We start from the raw sequence: 21223 nt of genomic DNA, 5'->3' as shown, positions 1-21223 counted from the left end.
GTCAAGATGCTAAGTGATATTAAGAGATAACACCATTAGTAAAGTAGTGGAAACATATACAATTAGAATCTCTAAATACTTTATAATTAAAAATGTTTTGTCAGTTGATGGTTTAAAGAATAACTTGTTAAGTATTAGTTAATTATGCAATAAAGGATTTGATGTAAAATTTCTTTCTAATAAATGCATGATTAATTTTGATGAAAAACTTTTGTTAGAAGAAAAATAGATGAATAATGTTTACATGTTAGACTTAAATTGTATTGAATTTCAAATTCCTTGTATTTAAAAACTATAATTGAAGAATCTTGGCTATGTCATAGGAGATTATGCTATGCTAATATGAAAACACTTAGGAATATTACTCAAAAAACCCTAGTTAGAGGCATACCAAAGTTAGACTTTACTAAGGACCACCTCTATGATGCCTGCCAACTTGAAAATAAAGTATATCAACACCTCTAGGCTACTAGAAATCCTTTGTATGGACCTATTTGGACTGGTTAGTACAACCAGTATAGGAGAAAAGACTTATGGATTTGTAATAGTATAAGACTACTTTAGATTCACTTGGGTAAGATTTCTAGCACATAAGAGTGAGTCACTTGAGGAATTTAGAACCTTCTCCACTTGGATTAAAAGGAAATTAGGATATGATATTTCAACAATTCATAGTGATCATGATGGAGAGTTTGAAAATGATAGGTTTGAATATTTCTGTCAAAGATAGGAGTAGAACATAATTTCTTTGCCCATAGGATCCCCCAGCAGAATGGAATAGCTGAAAGAAAAAAATAAACCTTGGTGGAAGCTGCTAGGGCAATGCTAGTTGAGTATTCACTCTTTAGGTATTTTTGGGCAGAAGTAGTGGACACTACTTTCTATATTTTAAATAGGATGAATGTTAGATCCAAATTGAATAAAACACCATATGATTTCCTTAAGGGTAGGATACCCAATCTTTCTCACTTACATGTTTTTGTATGTAAATGCTTTATAATACTTAATGGAAAATCACCCTTAGGAAAATTTAATTCGAAATATGATGAAGGTGTCTTCTTAGATTACTCTTCTATAGGTAAGGCCTATAAAATCTTCAAAAGGATGACCCCAGTAGTAGAAGAGTCTACCAATATGATGTTGAATCAGATAAGTCCTCTAAATCTATGCCTGAAGAAGAAGAAGAAGTGGAAGTCATTTAGGGGGCAGAGACCCTTGCCATAGGAGATAGATTAGAACCTCATGAGAAATTGCCTAGAGATTAGATGTATTCTTTTACTCATCCTAAAGAGTTGATCTTAGGAGACTAGTCTGAAGGTGCAAGAACGAGGCATGAACTTAGAAATGATGTTAATAATTCTACATTTATAACCATGATAAAACCCACCAATATAGATCAAGCCTTAAGAGATAAATTCTAGATCCTAGTAATACAAGAATAGCTAAACCAAATTATTAGGAATGATGTGTGAGAATGAGTCATGAGACCTAAGGAGAAAAGTGTGATTGGAACAAAGTGGGTCTTTAAAAATAAGATGAATGACTTTGGAATATTAGTGAAAAATAAGGCCAAATTAGTACCTAAGGGGTGTAGTCAAATTGAGAAAATAGACTATGAGGAAATATTTGCCCCATTAGTTAGACTAGAAGCCATAAGGGTGCTATTAGCCTTTACTTTCTTCAATGGTTTTGAATTATATTAAATGGACATTAAGAGTGTCTTTCTAAATTGGGTAATCAAAGAGGATGTTTATGTTAAGTAACCCCCCTAGATTTGAGAATTCACAATTTCCAAACCATGTGTTTTAACTGAAAATAGCATCATATGGGTTAAAGCAAGCATCAAGAGCCTAGTATGAAAAGTTGAGTTCATTCCTTTAAGATAGAGACTTTGTTAAGGGTAGTGTAGCATCACTCTCTTCCTAAATAAAGAAGGAGAAGAGTTGCTCATTTGTAAAATTTATTTTGATGACATTTTGTTTGGATCATCAAATAAAAACCTTTTTGATGAATTTTCAAAAATCATTAGCAAAGAGTTTGAAATGAGCATGATGGGATAATTTAATTATTTTTATGGATTTAGTATAAAATAGTTGGATGATGGAACCTTCCTTAGCCAAAATAAATATATCAAGAGAAATCTAAAAAAATATGAAATGGACAATACTAAGGCCATAAAAACTCTTATGAGCTCTACTATTTAATTAGACAATGACCTGAATGGAAAGTAAGTGTATTAAAAAAATATTAAGGAATTATTGGATCACTTATGTACTTAATTGCTAGTAGACCAATAAAATGTTTTGTGTGTGCCTTTGTGCTAGATTTCAAGTAGATCCAAAAGAATCAAACATGCCTACTACTAAAAGAATCCTTAGATATTTGTTAGGCACTTCAAACTTAGGAATTTAGTATCTGAGACACAATACCTCTTTTGAAATTATAGGATATTCAGATTTTGATTTTGTAGGATATAGGATTGATAGAAAAAAAACTTTTAGAACTTATCAATTCATAGGATAATCCTTAATTTCGTGGTTTAGTAGAAAATAAAATTCAGTATCCCTCTCCATAGTTGAGGAAGAATATATAGTAGTAGGGAGTTGTGTTGCTCAAGTCCTATGGCTAAAGAAATAATTCCTAGATCTTGGACTATCTGTAGGAACCTTTCCAATTATGTGTGAAAATACTAGTGCAAATTGCATATCCAAAATTCTAATTTAGCAGTCCTGCATAAAGCATATATACATTAGGCATCATATCATAAGAGATAATGTAGCTAAAGGAGATATAGAATTGCACCATATAGCTATAGGAGATAAATTGACAGACATATTCACAAAACCCCTATCCTATGACACCGTTAGTACCTTGAGGACAAAACTAGGGGTTATAGACATCCATGCTTAATCCAAAAGAAATAAAAAATAATTTTTATTTAAAAACATTCATTCATATGTCTTTAAATTATATGTGGTTATTCATGTACATCTTAATATTTTATTTATTATTGTTTGTTAAAAAAAAATGGTCTTAGATGTTTCTTGATCATCACACACAAACTTCACTGAATTCTAATGATCTTTTAATTTTTTTTCTGATCATACTATACGATTGACATTTATACTGTACAATTTGCATAAATGCACAGATTATAGCCCCTTATTGCATCAACAGTCCAGATTAAATCACTATTATACAAATCATGATGTTGAACCTCTCTTCATATTGTATGATCCACATGTTATTAATTATTGAGGAATTAAATCTATTTGGTACAAAATTATTGCCATTCGTATTGTATGATTTCTCCCTTTGTACTATATAATACACAAGTCAAAATGGATTGGGATGAATTTAATTTATTTGGTACAATAATAATTGAAGTTCATACTGTATGAACTCTTGTTTGTACTCTATGATATTTTTCATCAACACCGTATTGATGACCCCTTGACATGAACAAAAATCTTTAAGATCGTCCAATACGATATTGATCATTATGTACTATTTGAACACTTTTTCTGACATGTTATCTAGACAAATTAACTACCTGATCATACTGTATGATCCTCGATCATACTATATGAATGACCAAAAACTCTAAACATTAGAGCGTTAAACTGGTTCAACTCACTCAAACCTTCTTCTCACTTGTACTTTCTAATCCTTCCTACACAATGGCTGGTGGAAGAAAATGTGGAAGAATGACTCAGGGAAGATCCTCCTCCTCTCATCATTTTGACGATCACTTCCTCTTTATATGGGTTTAAGATTCATATTACCAATCTAAAGAGGCAAAAATTACCCCCTCCCAAATGTTAAACTAACCCGCCCTAAAGTTCAAGGTAATGAGCATTATCGCCTCCACCACACTTCAATTCCTTCTTACCATCGATTTTCCTTTCAATTCTGAACTCCTGTATAAATTCTTGGCAAAAATTAGAATGAACCTTGAAGTCTCCATTATGAACTCCTTTGTTTTGCATCAAAATGTAGAGATTACTAAAATTGATTTAGCAGAATACATAGGACCTCACCCTAAATCCCTAATTTCCCATGAGTTTGGCTGGACTCTTATTAACTTAACTATTAGGAATGTGCCTTCAAATCTACACCTATCCCTTGTATAAACTTTAAATCAAAATTCTTGTATAATTCATCATGTACTTCGCACTTTTATTATACCCAAAGCTAGAGATCATGTTAACATAACCCCACTTCTCTCTATTATTACTTACCTGATAATGTCAAATACTTAATTCGATGAAGCCCAATTGATTCTTGATTATTTCCTCAATATGACTCATATTCAACATCCAAACACCCGTAGAAAACAAAATGAAGCCTTAGGACACATTATAACCTATATCCTTAATCATAAATACCACTCACATTTCTTGCTCCACCCGATAATGTCCCTATTTTCTATACATATACCTCTTTTTGTATCCTTTTTCATTAGGTGCTAGAGCATGCTGAGATGGATTTTTATGAAGAAGGCGAAGCTGCTCCTATAGGAGGACCTCCACCAACACCAACACCACCACCTACACCTGCCTACCCTCAGGATGATATTATTCAGTGGCTCGAGCAACTAGAAACTTGACTAGACTACCATATCAAACATTGGCACCAGTAGCATGAGGATGACATACGATGGTTTGAAGAAAGATTTGCCATAATAAATAATCAATTTACCTCCATTCATCAGTTCTTTCAGTCACCACCACCACCACCACCTGATCTAGTTCCACCTTTCTAGTTTTTTTGTGTCAGATGTGTCTTTCTTCTTTTTTTTATTGCTTTCTTTATTTTTATATACCTCTTCTTTTCAGTGATGTCAAAAGGGGGAGAAAATGTTTGGTTATTTAGTTTTTGTTGTATATTTGTTCTATTAAATGTGTGCCTATTTTTGTTTAATAGAAATTCTTATTTTATTTATTTATAATGTAGTATTTTTTTCTATCTTAATAAAATAAAATAAAGAGACAGACATCCCCTATTTTCTAACATCTTTTACTTAGTAAGGGGGAGCTTAGGATAAATAATATTTCAAGCTACACTTCAACAGAAGTTTTTTGCCATCATCAAAAAGGGGGAGATTATTGCAAATTTAGGATCCCTAGTAAGTGATTTTGATGATGACAAACCTTATTAATTGAATTTTACATTCTCAAAAATTATATTTGATAATATTTACACACTTATTATTGTAGGTATAATGCTCAAGAAGACTAAAGATGCAAGCTTGGGTAAGTTAGGATGTCAAGTCAAAAGAGATTGTATATATTTTTTTAATTTTCTATTTTCATGAGTTAGGCCATATTAGAGTGTATGCAATTGGGTGACCATTCACACATACATAGGGGGAGAGATAAAATTCTTCAAAAGTTATAATTTTTTAACTAATCGTACTATACGATTGAAAATTGTTTTATACAATCAGTTGATTTAAAGATTATCACAATGACTAATTGAAATCTCATGTTCGGTTAACTAATTGTATTATATGATATATATCATATTGTATGATTTATTTCATTATCAAAACCCTAGCCTCAAGATTAATTTAATTAAGATTTTGAAATTGAAATTTTGAACTAATTATGCTATTTAAAAATTTGAAATCTTGCTAAAATTAACCCCTGTGATTTGTCAATAAAATCATTGTTTAATTAATGATAGTTGATCGTACTGTATGATGTCAATCAAACCAGATGATTGCTAGAGACTAAATCTGGTCATCCCAGATTTCATATTAAATAAAACAATAATTTTTTACCTAATCTTACTATATGATGATGATCATATCAAATAACTGGTAGAGATGAATTTGGTCATCCTAAAGATCATACCAAATGAAGCTACAATTTTTGAACTAATCATACAGTATGATAGTCATATCATACTAGATGATTTACCTAAAAATAAATAACTATATTATATGATGAGAATAGTACCAGACAAATGATAGAGATGATTTCCAATCATCCCAGGAATCATAGTGTACTTATAGAGAAAATTAAATAGATCATATTGGAAGATATATGGATCATACTATATAATTTCTTCATAAAAATTAAACAGATCATTTGAACGATTATTTACATCGTATTGGACATGACTAGTTTTGAACTAATTGTAATGTACTAGAGGAACTTTACTAAAGAAGGAAATCTAGGAGGGAGCTTTTGAATAAAATCAGGGTTTGTGAGAGGAACGAGAAGGTGAGCTTGAGCATGAGGGAGAAGTAATGTGAGGGGATCAAACGGTTGCTCCGATCTAGCCACACCCTTACTTCTCTTGTGGCCATGGTGACTCTTATTAAATCTCTCTAGGGAGGGAGGCTTCTTAGTCGATTCCTCAAGGTTCTTTACCTTCTCTAAGAGGGAGAAAAAGTAGTTGAGGCTCTCTGTCTTCTCCAAATGGGAGAAAAAGGAGTCAGGGTTCTTTGCCTGTAAAAGGAGCTTTAGTCCTCTGCCATACTGGGTTGGTGAAAAAGAGTTTATAAAGGATTTTACACCTTGGTGAGGGAGCTAAAGGATATTCACTTATTGTTAGTGCAATACTTGGAGTGGAGGACACCGGGGACTGAACCACTATAAAAATTTATAGTGTGCTTTTTCCATTTTTTGCATTTTACTTTTTGCTCATCATTTTCATTATAACTACTTGGTGAATTTTTGAGATCAATGTTCTATTGTGAAATTTTGAATTTAATCATCATCATTAAAATTGTTGTTAAAATTGTTAGCTTATGTACTGTGAAATTAAATTTCTTATTTCTAAAGTTTTGAAAAATCTACAAAAATTATGTACTCCTATTTAGGATTATATTTAAAAGTACACATTCACCACGTCTCTTGGAATATCTTAAACATTAAAAAACTTCTTCAATGGGGTAGAAAAAGTCATAAACATGTTTCCTTGCTCATCCCTAATATTACCACCACGGGTTGACCACTTTCAAAAAGCTAGAGAGAGAAAGTATAAGAAAATAGAAAGTATTGAGTTGGATTTTCAAATTTCATGTTCGCAATTTTTTTGTTGAAGCCAATGACGATGGAGGATTACTGGCCACCAATGGATGGTGGTCCAGTGGATGCTCATCGACTTCCTGTAGGGAATTCTCATGTTCCAGTTAGGTCATTTTCATCATCTCCTCCGGCATTTGGAGATGGACTTCTTGGATTTGCTCAAGGAACAAAACCTAAGGTCAGATCGAGAATGCCTTTAGTTATTAATGAAGGAGGACTGCTATCTTCTTCTAAAAAAGTTTTAGAAATTGTTGGTAAAGGAAAAAGTGTGTTGGTTGAAGAAACTACTATTACTCAGTTCAAAACAGGGAAAGTTTCTGAAATGATGGAGTCTGAGGATGCTTCTCAGTCGGCAAAGTTATTTAAAAAAAAAAAGTTAGTGGATAATTTGATGGTGGTGAAAGGTTCTGAAATACAATAATCTATTGCTAAATTAAACTATTTGGTCCTTAAGTGTGATTGAGTAGTCGATGAAACCTTAGTGTGTTCAATGAAGGAAGCTGTTGCTGGGGCTAATGAACATGAGAAATTGAATAATTTTGATTTAGTGAGAGTTCGTGAATGTAATCTAGGAGAATTGGGGATGTGTAGGGAAGTCCTGAATGAAGTCACAGCAAGACCCATGTCCTCTAATCAACAAAATGTTTGGAGTAAGAAGGAGAACATAAAGGTATTAAATCTTGAATTAGAAGACTTTTTATCTGAAGATAGATTGTCTATTAAATTGCATGTGGATAATGAGTTGGAGAACTCTAGAAAGCTTCAAAACTCATTAGTAGTTAAAGTATTTGGAAGCAAGGTTCTATTCCCTATAGTAAGTACTAAGCTAAGGAGGCAGTGGGCTCCTTTTGGGAAATTTCTTCTCATAATGCTTGGATTGGACTAGGTTCTTTGTTTGTTTTATGACAAATCATCACTGAAAGCAGTCTTCTCAAATGGACCTTGGTTTGTCAATGGGAAGATTATTGGGATGGACAGATGGTCGCAAAATTTCTCTCCCACTTCCTTAAAAGGTTTATCTAATCCTATCTTGATTAGGATGCCTAACCTTCCTTTATAATGTTGGGATGAAATCAATATTTGTAGAATTTCTTCTATGGTTGGAAATTCTTACATGATTGATGGAAATATGTTCCAATGGGGAAGGAGGGAGTTTAGGAGGGTTTGTGTTCGTATCAAATTGGATACTCAACTTCCTCTTGGAGTATGGGTGGAAGGGAGCTCTAGAAAGTTCTATAAAAAAATAGAATATGAAAGAATTCTGAATTTCTATTTTTTTTGCGGCAAAATTGGGCATATGAAGAATGAATGTTTAGAGAAGTGTATGGAAGAAAATATTTTTTCAAAGGAAGTTGGAAGATACTCTAAGTAAATGGAGGAAGAAAGTTCAAAAATGAAGAATATTTCGCCTATTGAAGCTCCTAGTGTTGCAAAAGATGGATATGGTCCATGGTTGCAAGTTAGTTATGGGAGGAAAACAAATACAAAATATGCTTTCAAGAAAATAAACCCTCGGAACAAGGATAAAATGGTGAATAAAATTTCTAGAGGTGATACATATAAACTTAGAGAATAACTCAACGGTGGAGGAGGCTTTTGTTTAGGTAGAAAAAGCTGATGGAAATAAAGTGACTGAGAAGAAACCAAGTCAGAAAACATTGGAAAATTCAGCTATGGTGATCATTGAAGCTAACGGTATGTCTTTCAATAGATCTAATATTGTCTTTGAAAATAAATTCAATATCTTAGAAGGATTGGTAGAGGAAGGAGATATTTTTTTCTCTGAGGAGTTTGATGCCAATAGGGTTGAAGAAATGAATGGGTTAAACAAAGTTGCAGATGTCAAATTCAAGAATAATATGGAGGAAATGAAGGAGGGAATTGATATGAAGGAAGGTGGTTCCTCTAATGTTAAGAGGAAAGAATCTAAACAATTAAAAGGGTTGGGACCTATTAATTCTGTTCCTAGGAGTAGGAGAGCTGAAGTTGATAGTAAAGATAAGTTGGGGACTTTATACCCTCTTATTCAATGACTTCTTCCATAGCTTTTTGGAATTGTAGAGGAGCTAGGAAGAAGAAAGCTTCTCTTTACTTGAAGGAGGTTGTTAAGGAGTATGTGGTTTTTTTGTTGGTTTATTAGAAACCAAAATTTCTAATATTGAAAGGAAGGATGTTGATAAGCTAATTTGTTCAGAGTGGGATTTCTTTCAAGTCCCTTCACAAGGTTTGTCAGGGGGTATTCTTGTGTTGTGGAAATCAAGTATTGCTAACTTTCAAATTTTAGAAGCTTCTTCTCAATTTTTTATTGGCGATTTGGAGGTTCCTAACAAAGGAAAGTGGAGGATTGCTTCAATTTATGGTAACAAGGATGTTTATAAAAGGAGAAAGCTTTGGGAAAGGATGGAATAATATTCCTCTAAGGATTTCCCTATGGTGATAGGAGGAGATTTTAAATGTATTTCAAGGGAAGACAAGAGGAGAGGGAAAAGATTAAAATTTTCCATAGGACCAAAAGAAATGAAGACTTTTCTAGCTTGCAATGATTTTCATGAAGTTGGGTATGTGGGATCAATGTTCACTTGGTGTAACAACAAATCAGGTGTGGATCGGATCCTTGATAAATGCTTCTTAAACTCGGCTGAATTAAATTCATCAAATCATTTTGTGGTGAGGCACTTGGCTCGTGTGGCTTCGGACCACTATCTGGTTCTCTAAAATCTCATGGTTCAGTAATCAACTAAGAAGGTTTTAAGGTTTGAAGATATTTGGGCCTCTTATAAGGCATCGGCTGTAGTGGTTAGAGGTGTTTGAATGAGGAAATGTAAAGGCATCTTAGCCAAAATCCTTAATTTTAAAATGAAGAAATCATTAAAGGCTTTATTTTATTGGAGTAAAGCAAAACTGAAAAGTGATATGTTGAAACAAATAGAGGATCTTCAAATGAAAGAAGCAAATGAAGGAGATCTTTCGGAAGAGGAATGCTGGTTGCTAAAAGTAAAGGTGGGTGAACTCAACTCTACACTAGCTCGATTCGATACATGGTGGAGGAAAAGGGATAAGATGAAGTGGATGTTGGAGGGAGATTGTAATTCAAGTTCATTCAAGCTTTTGACTTGGCAAGAAGGAATTCAAACTACATTACAAAAATAAAAAACAAAATGGTGAAATTGTGGAGGATCAACATCAAATAGAGGATGTTAGGGTTTGTTACTTCAAAGAGAAATGGAAAAATAGTGAATGCAAGCTTGAAGATTGGCCTAGACCATGAAGTTGTCTAGATGATGGTGATAGAGAACTATTAAACAAAGCATTCACTATTGAAGAGATGGAAGAAGTGATCAAGCATAGTGGAAATAATATCCCTCCAGGTAATGATGGTATTAACTTTTATTTCTTTAAAGCTTTTTGGGAGATAATTAAACTTGACTTGTGGAATGCCATCAATGTTTTTTTTTGAGTTATCAGATATGGACTCAAATTGGAAGGAAACAATTATTGTGCTTATTCCAAAAGTTAGCAACCCATTGGCCCCTTCAAACTTTAGACCTATAAGCTTATGTAATACTGTTTATAAATTAGCAACAAAAATTCTTTTGAATAGGATGTCTTCTATAATCCCTAAAAGGATCTCATAAGAGCAAGTAGCTTTCTTGAAAGGAAAATCTCTATCAGGTCATGTGTTGATTGCTCAAGAGGTTATGCATAAATTCAGGCATTCTCAATCTTCAAAAGGTTTTGTTTCTTTCAAAATTGACATGGAAGAGGCCTATGATTCAATGGGGTGACCAACTTTGGTGAAGCTTTGGATTATTTTAGATTTTCTCCTAAATATTCTAACATGATTTTGGAATGTGTACAAGACTTGAAATTCTCTATTTTAATCAATGGCAATTTGTCAAATTGGATAGATGGTCAAAGCGGCTTTCGACAAGGATGTCCCTTGTCTCCATTTCTATTTATTCTTTGTGATCAGTTGTTATCCAATGCTTTTAAAAAAAGAGGAGGCACCATTGGAGTTCGGTTGTGTTCAAATGGTCCTAGAATATCCCGCTTGTTATATGAAAATGATGTGATTATCTTCTTGGAAGCCAACTTAAAGGTAGTCAAGGAGATAAAATAAATTTTGAAAAATTTTTGTGGATGGTCAGGTTTAAGAGTTAATATCAACAATTCTTGTATGATATTTGGAAAAACTATTAGTAGAAGAAGGTAGAAGTCAATTGCTTGGATTATGGGATTCAAAATAGCTAAGGAGTTGTCATATCTTGGAGTAAAGTTAGCAATGAGAAGGCTATTAAAAAAAGATATTCAGTTTATTGTTGACTAGGCTTTGAGGATGACAAATATATGGGGAGGAAGATTGATATCCTTGGCTAGTAAGATTTTGTTAACAAAAACAATCATGTTATCTTTCACCATCTTTCATTATACCAATTCTTTGGTGCCTAAGAGTGTGCTTGATGAGGTAGACAAGAAATGTAGAAGCTTTATTTGGAACAAATCTACTGGAAGACAAAGTGAATTAAAAATGATTTCAATGACCCCTTCTATTTAAAGTAAAATGACATATTGTATCATATGAAACTTGGATTGTACGTATGATTTTAAAATCATATGGAACGAATATAATTTTATACATACGAATGGAAAGGACAAAAATTGAAATGGCTTTTCGAAAAATGCCATTTCTGAGGCATCCTTTCGTACATACTTTTTGACCATATGATCGTATAGATGAATAGGTGTTCATCCGAGATGACCAAAATATTAAAGATCATTTTAAAGATTGTTAGGTTCTTCCCTTATAGAAACTGACATATTGATCGTATAGGCAAAATATAATTTTGTACGTACAATTAGTAATAAATAACTAACTATAACTAGTAAATCGTCCCCATGCATACAGAAAAAATTATACAAATTATACAGTATGATGACATCTTTATACAGTAAGAACACCTATAAAAAACTAGGTTTCGCATGCTCAACTCCAAAACCTACCATGCACATGCTATTGAATTCATAGAGGATGATAAAATTTTGTACAGTACGAATAGAATACTTATAAAATAAAAAATCTTCTCAAAACTAATCATTTTTGATCAAGTGACAGTAAAAATAAAAACAAAAATGAAAAATACAAAACTGAACACACAAAAAACAAACAAAACAAACAAACAGAGACAAACTAAACAGACACATATTTACACACATCAAATTTGCAGTATTTTTAATTTAAGCATTAAGATTAGTCACACATATCTTGAATCTAAAGGTGCTGAAAGTGTCATAGGTCAGTAGTTTTATGAAAATATTTGTAAGTTAACTTTCTGTAGTAACATGATTCAATTTAATCTCTCCCTTGGCTATATAATCTCTAATGAAGTTTTGCCTTATGTCTATATGCTTGGTTCTAGAATATTGAATAGGACTTGTTGAAATGAAAATGGCACTAGTATTATTATAAAAAATTGGAATTGTGCCAATTAAAAATCCTAAATCAATCAATTATTATTTTAACCGAAGAACTTGTGCCACACAACTACCTAAGGCAATATATTCAGCTTCAATAATAGATAGGGCTACTGAATTTAGTTTTCTAATGAACCAAGAAATTAAAGAATTTCCTATGAATTGGAAACTTCAAGATGTACTTTTCTGATCAACCTTACAACCTACAACATCTGAATCAGAATATCTAATAATTTCAAATGAAGAGCTGTGTTTAGGATACTAAATCCCTAAGTTTTGAGTTTCCAAAGATATCTTAGAATTCTTTTTACTGTTGCCAAATGTGATTCTTTTGGATCAAACTGAAATCTAGCACACAAATAAATACTGAACATAATATCTGGTCATCTAGCAGTCAAGTAAAGCAATGATCAAATTATACCTCTAAATTTCTTTTGATCAATATGTTTTCCCTTAGAGTCCTTATCTAATTGAAGAACTCATTAGTGTAGTCACTAGTTTAGCATTATCCATTTCATATTTCTTGAAGATGTCCTTAATATACTTCGACTGACTAAGAAAAGTTTCTTCCTCATTTTGCTTAATGTTAAAGCCAAGAAAATAACTCAAATCTCCCATTAAACACATCTCAAATTCACTAATTATTTTTGAAAAATCATCCCAAAATTTTTTATTTATAGATCCAAACAAAATGTCATCAACATAACTTTAAACAATGAGTATGTCATCTCCTATCTTTTTCAAAACGAGAGTGGTGTCCACACTTCCTTTCACAAATGATTTCTTTAATAAGAAAGTGCTTAACCTCTCATACCAAGCCCTAGGTTCCTATTTTAGTCTATATAATGCCTTTTTTAATTTAAGCACATGATTAGGGAATTTAGAATTTTCAAAACCTGGAGGTTGCTCAACATAAACATCCTCTTGTATCACCCCATTAAAAAAGTAACTTTTAACATGCAACTGATATAATTTAAACCCTTTAAAATGGGCAAAGGAAAAAAAAAAACCCATAATTGCTTCAAGTTTGGCTACAAGGGCAAAAGTCTCTTCAAAATCAATCCCTTCTATTTGAGTATACCCATTGGCCACCAATCTTGCATTATTTCTAATCACAATATTGAATAATTCATTTTAATTTTCAATGCACAAATTTATTGATTCCTTAAAGCATCCTTGATGAAGTGGATAAAATCTGTAGAAGTTTTATATGGAACAAAGTAAATGGTAATCATGGAATTCATTATGTTAATTGGAAGGCTATGGTTTTACCTATTAAATGGGGAGGAAGAGCTCTTCACTCTTATTCTAACAAGGTTAGTCATTTAAGAGCCAGGATTGCTTGGAAGTATGTAAAAGAAGAAGACGCATTTCTCTACAAGGTCTTTTATCCAAAGTATGGTAATCTGTTTGGAGACGGTGCAGGAAAGAAAATTGGTTCGAGTGCTTGGAAAATTATCTTGGAAAGAGGCAATTCATTAAAGACAATCTTGAGGAGGACAATTATGGATGGGAAGAATATTAATGTACTAAATGAGATATAGATCTTGGACAAAAGCCTTAACAAATGGCCTACATTTATCTCTAATGAACTTAATGATTGTATGATTGAATAGTTCATTTTTTTTTGAGGAATTGCAACACAATTGCATTAAGAGAACAAAAGAAGGCTAATTACACTTGATAAGAATGAAATGATTCACATTCCTCCTTGATAGAATACAATAGCAAGGAAGGAATGTTATCAAAGAAAAACTATCAAAGAAGAAACACCTACTAAGAGCCATAGTATCACATAAGTTGGCTACCTTATTACAACTTCTATGAACATGATTGACGACCACTTTATGAAAGTCATTGAAAAAAAGAAGCTCCTCCGAAGGCCACCTATCCACGATCCCCTTATTCTTTTTGAAAGAATCCTGAATGGAAGTAATGACATTGAGGTTGTCACTCTCTATAATCACCCCTTTGTACTCAAGCATCCAACTCCTAATGTACTCCCTAACCGAGAAAACATCCTCCATTTCAAGTTTGGTAATGTCCCAATTGACTTTCTTTTCCCCAATGCAAGAATAAACCATCTCTTATGATCTCTAAAAACTCCACCAACTCAAGCACAGTTAGATCTAAGCAAAGACGCATCAACATTTATCTTCATCCAGTCTTTCGGAGGGGGGCACCAAGACTCACGAGACTCCCTAAGGAGATTTATTCCCCAGTTGGAAAGATACGGACTATCTTTATTACTGGCCAAACCCAAATTAAGCATTAGAAGCTATCACAGAAGGAGGCAATGCAGATTTTCCATGTTTAACACAGTTTCTATTCCTCCAAGAAATATATACAATAGTACAGTAAATCTTAACAATGCCGAGATTCCGAGAAGACAGCCTTCTTAGCTTCTGCAAACAACTGTTAAGAGACTGAAAAATTGGAATAGAAATGCCCCAATCATGCATCTGTTTCTTGACTTCAACCATGAATTTGCAATGTACCATAATGTGTTCATAGCTCTCATTATCATTACAGCCTCTAGCACAAGAACGATCCACAGCAATCCTTCGATAGTGAAGAAATACATTTGTGGGGATTGCAGATTTCCCAAGTCTCCCCAGAAAATTTCAACTTTCTTGTTGAGTTTGAGCTTATACAGCCATGTATAATAATCCTCACCATCCATATCATATTTATAGTTCAGCATATACTCAGAAGACATAGTAGAGATAGACTTACCCGAGTACATTCTCAGTAGCTCCCTCCGATCCTCCATCCCAGGGTTGATCTGAATAATGCTAATCAGTATGATAAATTCAGGATGGAAAACTTCCTGAAGCAGTGTATAATTCCATTGAACTTCACTCGATATAAATTGGATGACATTCATCCCTTCCAACACTACACAATCCACCAATGTAGGCCATCTATTAATGCACTTGGCCAGCACCAAGAAATCATTTAATACGTTGATCTTATTTCCACTGCCAATGGCCCATTTGGTTATGTTCTGCACTTATCTTCCCCCATCAAGAAAAATTTTCCATGCATTTGATGTTACCTTCTTTTGTGCTCCATTCATTAAATCATGTCCATATTTGAGCTTGATAGTTTTGTAACAAAGAAAATCAGTTTTCTGAAAAAAATCCCAAGCCAATTTGGACCTCAAAGAACTAACCCTCATAGTAGGAGATTGAAGTCCCATCCCTCCCATACTTCTCGGTTTGCACAGATCTTCCCAAGCCACATAATGCATACTATGCTCTCCACCCGATTTATGCCATAGAAAATTTCTACAAAGTTTCTCCATCTCATACAACACTTTTTTAGTAACTAATGAATGAGTTACTAAAAAGTTTGGCATAGACAACAACGAACTAAAAATAAGAGTAATCTTACCTCCCAATGATAATGTCTTCTTGCCCCATGTATTGAGCCTATCCATGATATTGCTCAAAACTTCTTGAAAATCAGCCATCTTCAATCTATTAAGGGACAACTTAATCCCTAAGTAGCTAATCTCCTTCATAATTTTGTAGCCAAACAACCTAGCAATCTTCTTCTTAGTTGGATATCCAACTACCTTACCAAAAAGAATCTGAGATTTACTGACATTTATCCTTTGGCCCGTCCATTTGCAAAAATCTTCAACTATCTTCTTCAAGGCTTTGGCTAACCAAATGGATGCATGAGAGAAGATTAACACATCATCTGCATAAAGAAGATGTGTAATCCTAGGGCCTCTAGGAGAGACTCTAATACCAAGATCCTGTCCCTTATGCTCAATAGAATTAGAAACCACCTAGAAGCACATGATGAAGAGATATGGAGAGAGTGGGCATCCTTGACGAAAGCCACTTTGAGCATCAATCCACTCATAATTTTTCCCATTAATAATGATGGAAAATCTCACACCTACAACACATTCCATAAGAAGTTTAGAAAACAACCAAGGGAATCTATACCATTTAAGGATTTGATCAAGTGCAGACCATCCCATGCTATCGTATGCCTGTTCCATGTCTAACTTCAGAGCCATCAAACCCTTCTTGTTCTTGGAAATTTTAAACTTGTGAAAGATCTCTTGAGCCACCAAGCAATGTTCAGAGATAGACCTTCCCGGCATAAAAGCCATTTGCTCTTCAGTGATCAATTTGGAAATACATTTCTTCAATCTGTTAACTAGAATAGTGGCTGCAATTTTATAATTAGTCTGGCATAAACTAATCGGCCTGTAATTAGAAGGAGTTAAAGGGTTTTTGATTTTAGCAATCAGAACAATTAGAGTATCCTTCCAATTCCTGCTCATATGACCAGAATTTAGGAAGCACTTAATAGCTTCCCATAAAGTTTTTCACACAATATCCTAATAGCATTTATAAAAAGATGAAGTGACTCCATCCATACCTGGAGATCTATTATTTCCTTGCTGAAATATCGAAACCTGTAGTTCAGCCAATATGAATTCAGAACTCAGATCAGCAGTATCTCTCTGGCTCAGTTTCTGGTTTTCCGATACCACCGGCCAACCTGATAGCTCACAGGTTCTAGATTTCCATTTAGCTTCAAAGAATTGAATAAAAACCTTCTCAATTTCATCATTTTCCTCCTGAATGTTATTATGCACATCTTTAATTTGAACCACCCTATTCCCATTTCTTCTAGCCGTGGCAAAGTTGTGGAACACTTTTGAATTAATGTCTCTTTCTTCATGCCATCTAGCTTTTGCCCTTTGATTCCACCATGTAGCTAACCGATTCAAAGTTACATTAAGCTCATGCACTTTACTTCTAAGAAAAAGAAGGTCCTCATTAGTCCATTCTACACCCACAGCTTCTTTGTTTAGGAGTTCAAGAATATCCTTTTTCATATCTTCCTTAAGAGTCCTCAGATTTTTGCACTTACTTTACCTCCAAAAGAACAACGCTTTCAACGTTCTACTAGTTTTCCTTTGAAGGATATCACTTTTATCACCAAAATCATTCTTCTTCCAAGAATGATACACAATGCTTCTAGCTGCTGGATAGGACCTCCATGTATCCTCAAATTTGATATTCTTCATCTTGGGACGTATCCTCTCATCCAATTTAAAAGCAATTGGACTATGATCCGATGCCACTCTTGCTAGGTGCCTAGTAAGAGCTGAAGGAATTCTTTGAAGAGCAACCGAGTTCACCAAACACCTGTCCAATCTTTCCCATATCCGAGAGGCTCCTTCTTTGGTGTTACACCAAGTGTACCTTGGTCCAATGCTTCTTACATCATGAAAATTTGAATTTGTCATAAACTGTTTCATATCTCTTAGTCCTTTGGAAAATAAGAACCTCTTACCTCCTCTCTTCTCCTCCTTGTTCAAAATGCAGTTGAAATCCCCACCAATGATAGAAGGATTAGAATCCTTCATGCCCTCTTCAAGCTGTCTCCAAAGATCCTGCCTTTCTTTGCAACAACAGCTACCATACACCGTGGCAATCATCCATGAACCCAAGCTTGGAATCAGTAGATCCCCCATAATCACTTGAGAAGAAGTATCCTTGACTACAAATGACACACTCTTCTTATCCCACAACACCAGCATTCCACCTGACAGACCAGCAGGTGGAACATGAAAAAATTCCCAATCATTCCCAATGAGGTAATCAACCTCCCTCCTACCAATATAAGTCATCTTAGTCTCCAAGAGACCAATAAGACAAACATCCTGCTCTCTACCCATCTTCTTCAAATACAAGGCGGCCTCCCTCTTCCTAGCCCCCCTGCAATTCAAAAATAAAAGAGTAGACATTATATTTTTGCTGGGGATTCCTCCCCACACATGGAACTCACCCGTCCATTCCTTCTCTTCTTCTTATGTCATGTTTCAAAAGGTCCCAAAGATCTTAACTATTTGGCAAGTTTAATCTTATTGCCCCCACATTGAGAACCCACACCAACATACATTAAATCTGAATCATTCAGATTCATTCCAGTATCTCCATCCCCATCAGTCTCCCCAATGCAGTGAGTAACCAAGTCCTTCGACTTATCAAGCTCCTCATTGTTATTCACGGGTTCTTCTCCAATATCATTAAGCAGGACATCAATTCTGTTACTGACCACAATCAGCTGCATATTTTCTTTTATAGTTTTCTACTGCCCATCCATTGCCTTCTTCTGATTAGGCATTTTATCAGACAGCATACCCAGAGCACTTACAGTATCCACATTCTTCTTCTCAGCTGGGATTACTTGCTGCACCAAGTTAATCCCCATATTCTCCATCCTGTTACTCTGACGTTCATTCATACGTCCTCCACCACCATTCACCTTAACAAAGTGTTTTGTTTTGAATTGTACATGTATCCACAGGCCGTATTCTAACTTGATCACACCAGGATTGGCTTCAGGAATTATCTTCCTAGATTCATCTGCCACAGGATTAATGGCCTGATCTGTAATCCCCTGAATAACCTCCTCGGGGCATTCTGACTTATTATGTCCTACACGACCACAATGATAGCAAAATAAATCCACCTTCTCATACTCCACCTGTTGAAAAAATCTGCCACCTCATCCTTCTATCCAAACTCCGTTGGGTAGCTTCTTCTCCAGATCAATTTTGACACAAACACGAGCGAATTCCTGCTTCCCCCATCAAAAGGTATTCCCATCTATATACATCAGCGTTCCAAATTGAGATGCTATTCAAGCTATGTTATCTTCATCCTAGCAGTATAGCGGTTAACAGGGGAATCTGATCCAAATGGGAGCGAAAATCCCCTTGAAGGAGTAAGGATCAAATGCAGAAGTCCATCGATCCATTATGACAATGTAGCCACCAACAAACCACGGTCCACCATTAAGAATTTCCTCCACAGCCTCCTCCATCCTGAACGAACAAAGGATCCAATTCATGCCAATTGATGTTAAGAGTAATCCGCCATACTTGCTCCATTGTTTCCTCAATTCCATACTACACACAGGGAATGGCACATTATTACCCAAAACTTTAATCACAACAGAATGTCTCAAGACATGCTTATTTTTCTCCTCCATCTCCTAATTTAACTTAACAGCGACCCCATCTTTCGATAATTCAACTTTCTCTCTATTCAAGTCGATCTTGATGTGCTTCGGCTTTGTCCAGGCATTAACAACCTCATTTAAACTTTCTTGTTTATTGGTATCCTCCATCACCATTCCATCGATAGTCGAATCCATTCCAGAGTTTTTAACATAATCAAGAGTAATATCCCGTTCTTGACCATTCACAATTTTTAGATCATAATCCCTACACCGATCCTCATTCATCCCAGAAGTTTCAGAAAATTTACAACCCTTAAAAATTTTAATACCCAATTTCATAGAATCAAGATTCAGTGTACCTGGCATCAAAAGCTCCCCATTCCTCATAGCCGCTCCATCTTCCACAATCGCCTTGTTGCCCTTGTATTCAATGACAGGTTGATGAGGCGGAGGTCTCATCCCTTCTCTGATTACCACCCAATTACCGCCTCTACTACCAGTTCATAAAGAAACTGGAGGTTGTAAAGCAGCCATGACATCAGCAGAGAACGCCGATGATCATCTGGCGGCCGCGCCACCTGCTGCAAAAAATCGCGGGAAAAATCGATTCGAACCCGAAGAATGGATTTTTCTCTCTCTAGAACCCAGTCCTCCAATGCCAGTTGAAGATCCAAAAACATAGAGAATCATGGAGTTTTTAACTATTCATACAAGATAAATCCACATTTTTTGTATTTTTAGAATAGTTCATTATTAATGGTGGTTGGAATGTACAAAAATTAAAGGAATTTATGGGTACAAAACTTGTGAATCTTATTTGCCATTCCTAATTCGAAGAAAGATAGTTTGCATTTGATCTGGGAAAAAGCTGGGAAGTCTTAATCTTTGCTAGCATTTGAGGCTGCGGCTCAAAATTCTGCACCAGCTCAGTATTGGAGTTGGATTAGAAAAATCAAGTTCATGCCAGAGGTGGAAGTTCTCTGGTGGAGGATTTATCATAATGCTCTTCCTGCTTTTCATTTTCTTTCTTATAAAAGATTGCATAGGGATTCTGTATGTCCTAGGAATTGTAATGAAGAAGAAAATATAGAGCACGTTGTGGTGAAATGCAGGAAATTATTGAATGCGATTCAATACTTAATCAAATGGGGATATCTCATTCTAGTTTTATCTTCTATATCAAAATATTGCAGCTGGTTATCTAAACAAAATTCATTTATAACAAGCTTATATTGCAATACGATCTTCTTCTCTTGGAAATCAAGAAAGAAGTTGATTCATAAAGGTTTTAAAGAGAGTACATTGGTGATTGCTGCAAAATCCTTCTACTATACTTCAATATATGCTCATAGATTTAGTGGGATTTTGAGTAAATGGAGTGTTAATCAGCCTTTTAGGCTGACTGGTCTACATTCGCACCATCCTCCACCCAATTAGATCAACGTTAATGTAGATACTTCTTTACTTCTATCTTACAAAGCTAGAATAGGAGGTGTATTTCGTGATTACAAAGGTAGATTTCTATTAGCATTTGGGAAATTTGGTATTCATTGGGATGTTTCTTCCTTAGAGTTATTTTCCACTCATGCTATTGAGGATGTGATCAAAGATTGAATGTATAAATATAAAGGAATCATCAAAGAAGGGGACAATGCTAATATCATCAAGTATCTTCAAGAGGCAAAATCAAGTGGTAACACATTCTTTGA

Source organism: Dendrobium catenatum, unplaced genomic scaffold (assembly GCF_001605985.2).
Source record: "Dendrobium catenatum unplaced genomic scaffold, ASM160598v2 fragScaff_scaffold_1220, whole genome shotgun sequence".
NCBI lineage: Eukaryota > Viridiplantae > Streptophyta > Magnoliopsida > Asparagales > Orchidaceae > Dendrobium > Dendrobium catenatum.
Note: the sequence above shows the minus strand (reverse complement) of the source record.